General features: G+C 41.4%; 1 pseudogene; it reads left to right on the top strand.

Annotated features, from left to right (window-relative positions):
- Positions 1-370: 370 nt before the first annotated feature.
- LOC116628992 lies at positions 371-1,345 on the top strand (annotated as a pseudogene).
- The last annotated feature ends 6,196 nt before the right edge of the window (positions 1,346-7,541 follow it).

The following is a 7,541-nucleotide window of genomic DNA, read 5'->3' as shown; positions in this document are numbered from 1 at the left end:
CCTAATGATCTCAGGTATCGATAGGGAGATGTAAAACACTGATGAAAGAACAAGGCTTCACTGCAAGGCCAAGGGTTCATAATCATGTGATCTCCCTTTGCGAAAACTCATCAGAGCAGAGACAGAAGATTTGGACTCTAAATCCAGAAGTTGTACACCCTCACTGAGTGGGCAGGTCTCTAAGCCTTGTTTCTTTACCCGTAAAATGAGAATATTAATAAAATTATAGCCTTCTATTACTGCCTCACCAAGTTTTTCTGAGGATCATATGACACAATACACAAGTATACTTCAAAGAATAAAAGATAGGGCTTTTTTCTGCCCGTGGACGCCGAATAAGCATCGTTAAAGTCTCCCCTCCACCGCTGTCATGTCTAAGTCAGAGTCTCCCAAAGAGCCTGAACAGCTGTGGAAGCTCTTCATCGGAGTTTTGAGCTTTGAAACAACTGATGAGAATCTGAGGAGCCATTTTGAGCAATGGGGAACACTAACGGACTGTGTGGTAATGAGAGATCCAAACACCAAGCGTTCCAGAGGCTTTGGGTTTGTCACGTATGCCACTATGGAGGAGGTGGATGCAGCCTTGAACGCAAGGTGGATGGAAGAGTTGTGGAACCAAAGAGGGCTGTCTCAAGAGAAGATTCTCAAAGACCTGGTGCCCACTTAACTGTGAAGAAGATTTTTGCTGGTGGCATTAAAGAAGACACTGAAGAACATCATCTAAGAGATCATTTTGAACAGTATGGGAAAATTGAAGTGATCGAGATCATGACTGACCGAGGCAGTGGCAAAAAGAGAGGTTTTGCTTTTGTAACATTTGATGACCATGACTCTGTAGACAAGATTGTCATTCAAAAATACCATACTGTGAATGGCCACAACTGTGAAGTAAGGAAAGCCCTATCTAAGCAAGAGATGGCTAGTGCTTCATCCAGCCAAAGAGGTCGAAGTGGTTCTGGAAACTTGGTGGTGGTCGTGGAGGTGGTTTTGGTGGGAATGACAACTTTGGTCATGGAGGGAACTTCCGTGGTCGAGGTGGCTTTGGTGGCAGTCGAGGTGGTGGTGGATATGGTGGCAGTGGGGATGGCTATAACAGATTTGGTAATGATGGAAGCAACTTTGGAGGTGGCGGAAGCTATAATGATTTTGGCAATTACAGCAATCAATCCTCAAATTTTGGACCCATGAAAGGAGGAAATTTTGGAGGCAGAAGCTCTGCTCCTATGGTGGTGGAGGCCAATACTTTGCCAAACCACGAAACCAAGGTGGCTGTGGTGGTTCCAGCAGCAGCAGGAGCTACGGCAGCGGCAGGAGGTTTTCATTACTGCCAGGAAACAAGGCTTAGCAGGAGAGGAGAGCCAGAGAAGTGACAGGGAAGCTACAGGTCACAACAGATTTGCGAACTCAGCCAAGCACAGTGGTGGCAGGGCCTCGCTGCTACAAAGAAGACATGTTTTAGAGAATACTCATGTGTATGGGCAAAAAACTCGAGGACTGTATTTGTGACTAATTGTATAACAGGTTATTTTAGTTTCTGTTCTGTGGAAAGTGTAAAGCATTCCAACAAAGTGTTTTAATGTAGATTTTTTTTTTTTTTTGCACCCATGCTGTTGATTTCTAAATGTAATAGTCTGATCATGATGCTGAATAAATGTCTTTTTTTAAATGTGCCGTGTAAAGTTAGTCTACTCGGAAGCCATCTTGGTATACTACCCCAACAGTGTGAAGGTAGAATTCCTTCAGGGTGATGCCAGGTTCCATTCGAAATTGATTTGCAACCTGCTTGGGCACAGAAGCCATTGTCTCCACAAACCTTGGTGTAGTTGAACTGACAGTTACTGTGTTGTGACCTGGAGTTCACCATTAAAAGGGTCACCCAAGCAAAGTCCTGGAGTTTATTTGGTTATTAATATGATTGTTGGCACATCCTACGCAATATATCTAAATTGAATTATGGTATCAGATAAAATTATAGATAGGATTAAAGCTTGTGTATCATCCATTATCATGTGTAATCAATAAACGATTTAATATTCTCTTGAAAAAAAAGAATAAAAGATAGGCAAAATACATGTAAAGTATCAGTATTATAAATAACAAGATCTATTGCAATTGGGGGCCATATCTATCCCAATCACAAGAGCTACCATGTATTTATCCTTTGCTAGGTATCCCAAACACGCATGGCCCCTCATTCTCTCAATCTATCTTCCCCTGCCAACCTGCCTGAGTACAAGTATCTTTCTTAGGTCTGTACCAGATCTACTAGATCCTCTTAAGGAGCCTCTCCTTCCTTCTTAGCCTCATGCTTCCTGTGGGGAGATTTTAGTTAAACTAGCCATATTCTTGGTCTCCCTCCCTAGGAAGGGCTTTGATTGATGAGAGTTTGGGGGGTAAGAAAGTGATTCTCTTTAAGACTGTTAAGTACTAATAAGTCATTTTTGCCCTCTATGTCATGTTGGCCATTTTGCCCTATACTTGACAATAACTCTGCAGGAAATGTAATTCTCATTATGATGTTTATTATGTATATGTATGATTTTATTTACTGTAAAATCTTAGATCTTAGAGATTTGATTTGTTCATGCAGTGGCTGGCTATGTCACATATAGAATATTTTATGTATATTAATTCTAGGCAAATTTACCCTGAGAATATTTTAGCAGCTCTACCTTTATTCATAATCAAAGGAATAAAGACTTTCCACTTGTGAACACTTTAAAATGTGCATTAATTTTAACTCGCTAACACGGTAAAACATGGGAAATGTGATATATAAAGAATGAAAACACAAGTCATGGTGCTTACAACACAAGAGAAGCACAGTGGGAAGATTTTTTTTTTTTTTTTTTTTAAGCCTCTGCTCAACAGGGAATAGAAAAAAGAAAACACAAATGTCTCTGTCCTGCTCAGGGAAGCCTTGCCTTTGTGTGCTATTTCCCGGCAGATGAAAAGGCAAAGAGAAACTCCAGCCTGCACAGCTCCCCTGGGATTTGAAAGAACAAAAGAAAAGCAAACACTCCCCTGCTTCCAAGAATGACAGTTAGGCAAGAATAGTCTGTCTTTTCTTTTTGTTTCTTCTTCTCCCTTATTATTAAACAACAACAAAAAAGATTAGTGATAAAGCAGAAATCCTTTTTAAAATTATTTCTGTTTTGGGGTCAGAGTTTAGCATTTTTTGGAAAATTACAGCAAAGCTTAATTTGTTCCCCTCCTTTGAACATTCATCATTAATTCCCAAGCAGATTTTAATTCTTTCGTGATACACTCAAAATTTAAAACTTCCGATTTCCTCAGGTTATCTGTATTATTGAGTACCCTCAGTTAATGCTGATTTGCAAATGACTCCCTTAGAGTACCTAAAACCTCTCAAAGCCTTATTCCTAGGACTTCAGCTCATCTTAGTGTCCACCCCAGTGATGTGCCGTGACAATGAGCTGCCGCTAGGACAGACTCAAAGCTTAGTAAGAATATTATCATGCCACAGTTCTGAGCTCAGTTATTGTGCCAGGCTCTTGGACCCATCAGTGGCAGGTGATTTGAGACATGCTAATGGATGGCTAACGTTATGCTGAAGGGCTCAGTCCCAATCCACACTGAGACAGGAGCTTCCCTGCCCACTTCTGTCTCCTGAACTTTACTCTAAATAGCAGGACATGTGTGGGAGCCACATTCTTGTTCAATCCAAAAGACACTGCCACCAAAATAACATCTGGCTACCGCATTTAGTATCCGCATCCTCTAAATCCTGGCATGTTAAGACAGGTCCCCCTCTGTGAAATCCTTTATTTATGTTTCTTCCTGACAGTGGGAATCAGACATGGAGATGAATCATCTAAAGAGAGCAGGATCTTCTTTGGAAGTTCTGCCAATGAAATCCACAAATGCCTTTGACTTAAGAGCAACCATACAGCCTGAATTGGATGCTCTTGATCCCTCCTGTCCTTAACATCCTATTCTTCTGGGTTTGCTCTTGACCATCTGGTTATTCTTTTTTAGTAACTCTCTGGGCTCCTTTTCCTCTTTCCCTTTGTGTGGGTATTGGCCAGTCTTCCATCCTTGACTCAGCCGTTAACATGCTATACCGTGAATCACAAACCAAAGTGCTTACACGGATCTGAAGGTAGCATAAATAACTGAAGCAGGCTGTATGCGACAAAAATATGTGGTTCTCTTACTCTTTGATACAGTCAAGAACTGCCTTTTCTCTTATAAGGAAATAACAACAGAAAGAACACAAGCACGACCTTAAATGGCAGCTGATCCTCAGAGTCAGGGAGATAACCATGTAGGAGGCTTGGGGGGGGGGCGGTAGGAGGAGGCAGCTGCTTCCCAGCTACAGTCAGTGTCTGCAGATGGGTAATAGGACTACTAGAGAAGAGTTGCCGTTTCTCAAAAGAATTTGGAAATCCAGATTCTTTTATATAAATTTTTATGTGAAGTCGCCAATATTTCAAATTTTTCTCAAGTATAACATATCTGTATGCCAGAAATGAGTATGCTGGCCAAAGTGAACACACCTCCATGCCAAATATGGTCAGTGGGTCCCCAGTTGGCAGCTTCTTCACCACAGCTTACTAAAGGCAGTGGGTTTCAAACTGCAGAGCACAAGCCATTATTGGATCATGTAATCGAGCCTAATGGATTGCAAGAAGCATTTTTAAATGAAATAGAATTGCATAGAAGAAAACAATTAAAAATGATAAAATATATCACATTTAATAAAGATGGGTATTATTACAGGAGACACACATACACATGCATTTGTGTGTGTGTGTGGTGGGTCACTATTAAAGAATTTTTTTATGACTGTAGTCCAAAGGTTTGAAGGTCACTGCCCAGGTGATGTTATTCCACTCCTTTACCTTCCATTACAACTTCAGTGCTTAAATGATTGTGAAATGTGCATCTGTATGCTAGATTTTTCTCTTAAACTCCACCACTTATTTTTTTTTTAAGGTTTTATTTATTTGAGAGAGACAGAGAAAAAAAAAAACAAGCAGGGAGGAGGGGTAGAGGGAGAGGGAGTAGCAGACAACCCCCCTCCCCCCCCACAGAGCAGGGAGCCCTATGTGGGCTTCATCCCAGGACCCTGGGATCATGACCCGAGCTGAAGGCAGATGCTTAACTGACTGAGCCACCCAGGCACCCCTTCAGCCACTTATTTTTAATTATCTGCTGGATATTATCACTTGGATAATCCATAGGTCCCACAATGCGTTATAACAGAATAATTAAAATGATGCGCCTTGTAGTCAAATGGATCTCAGTTTGAATCTTAGGATTCCTTGGCCTGTTTTCTCATATTTAAATCAGGATAATTGAATCATCTGCATAAGGTTTGTTATAAGAATTTGTCCTTAGAACAGTGCCTGCACATACAAAATAAACAGATATTGCTTGAGCACAAAGCATATTCCAGACATTGTCCTAGACACTAGAGATCGATGAGAAAACTCTGCTCTTCCATAATTAGACAGTGCTGCTTTTCAGTAGTTGAAGAAAGGAAGTTAAAATTAACAAAACATCTCCTTAATGTTTTACCGGATATGTACAGTAATCCTTTTATAATGTAATCTATAAATACCCTTTTCAAATAGCCTCTGATGTGTACTAATTAATGACCACAAGGATGACATTCTTCTCCCTGCTGAATGTCAGGAGGTGTCCTTTCCTCTTGAGTGTCATGAGCCTCCCCTGTCCTAATTTTGCTCTGCTAAGGAACTCGGGTGTAGAATAAGATGATGCCTGTCTTAGTCCATTAGGGCAGCTATAACAAAGCACCACAGACTAGGCGGCTTATGAACAACAGAAATTTATTTCTCGAGATGTCTGGGTGGCTCAGTTGGTTAAGCGTCTGCCTTTGGCTCAAGTCATGATCTCTGGGTCCTGGGATCGAGTCCCGCACTGGGCTCCTTGCTCAGCGGAGAGCCTGCTTCTCCCTCTGCCTGCTGCTCACCCTGCTTGTGTGCTCTCAAATACATATACAAATAAATAAATAAACATCTTAAAAAAAAGACATTTATTCCTCACAGTTCTGGAGACTGGTAAGTCCAAGATAAGGACCCATCAGATTCAGTGTCTGGTGAGAGCCTGCTTCCTGGTTGATCTTCTTGCTGTGCCCTCACATGACAGAAGGGGCAAAGGAACTCTCTAGGGTTTCTTTCTTAAGGACATTATCTTACTCATGAGGGCTTTTATTTATTTATTTATTTACTTCTTTCTTTCCTTTTTTTTTTTTTTTTTTTTTAAGATTCCATTTATTTATTTGACAGAGAGAGAGAGCGCACAGCACAAGCAGAGGGAGTGGCAGGCAGAGGGAGAGGGAGAAGCAGGCTCCCTGCCAAGCAAGGAGCCTGACCTGGGGCTCGATCCCAAGACCCCGGGATCATGGTCTGAGCCAAAGGTAGACACTTAACCGACTGAGCCATCCAGGTACCCAGAGGGTTTTTCTTTCATGACCTAATTACCTCCTAAAGGCCCTACCTTCTACTACCATCACACTGGATGTTAGGTTTCAACATATGAATTTGGGGTGGGGGGAGGACACAGATATTCAGTCCAAAGCAATATCCTTTCCCTTTGAGAAGTTTGCCAGCAGTGAACACATACACAATCTGTGGCAACCTACTAATTGAACTTCCTGCCTCCAGATCCATTCCCTTTTGAAACATCCATCACACTGAAACCATGGACTCCCTATAAAAGAGATGCTGGTCATAACCCTTCATTTTCTAACCTTTTAATGATCCTGCACTGTCACCTGTAGGAGGGCTGAGCTCCTAGTGGGATTAACCAGGCCCTGCATGATTGTACCCTCACCTCTTAAGCATCATCTGGTCTCAAATTCTGTCTTCTTGTCAATTAGGACAACTTGCAGTTTCCAACACATTTAGCGCTCTCTGTCAATTGATATTGTCAGGAAGCCAAAGCCTGTGATTGCAGCTGTCATGGTTATAGATTGATTAGCTTCTGCCCCTCCAGGCATCACTTCCACCTTCCAGATAGAAAGAGTAGAGGGTTGCAAAATTCTGCCCAGGGCTTGAACTGTGTCACATAGATACCCCTAGCTGAGACTGGGATACTATGTACTTTCATTTCCTGATTTCTAGTAGTGGAAGAAGAGAGAAGGGATTGGAATTGCATGCTGAGTGACACTGTCTACACAACTGGAATGTTTGGAGCTAATTCATCCCTAATGAATCCTTAACTCTTGTAGGTGTTTGTTCCTGTATCTAATATACCTATGCGTCCTGAGCCATTCTGGTTCCTGTTATTTCTTCAGCCTGTCTCATAAAGTTTCTCTTTTCCTTCTTGGAGCTATGCTATCTTTCCAATAAATTCACTTGAGTTAATTTTCATTGCTTGCTACCAACAAACCCTACCTGATACCATTTAATAAATGATTCCAGGTGTTTAGAGGTCCAGGCAGTACCAAGCTTATAAATATTCCTCTTTTTATAGTTTAGAATCTATTGAGTACTTAGCCCTGTCCATGGAATATCTCAGCGACATTTTAGGATCAAAATTTTAAAAGAATA

Source organism: Phoca vitulina, unplaced genomic scaffold, assembly GCF_004348235.1.
Source record: "Phoca vitulina isolate PV1807 unplaced genomic scaffold, GSC_HSeal_1.0 scaffold167, whole genome shotgun sequence".
Classification (NCBI taxonomy): Eukaryota; Metazoa; Chordata; class Mammalia; order Carnivora; family Phocidae; genus Phoca; species Phoca vitulina.
The sequence above is the reverse complement of the archived record's forward strand: the minus strand, read 5'-3'. Positions and strand labels throughout refer to the sequence as shown.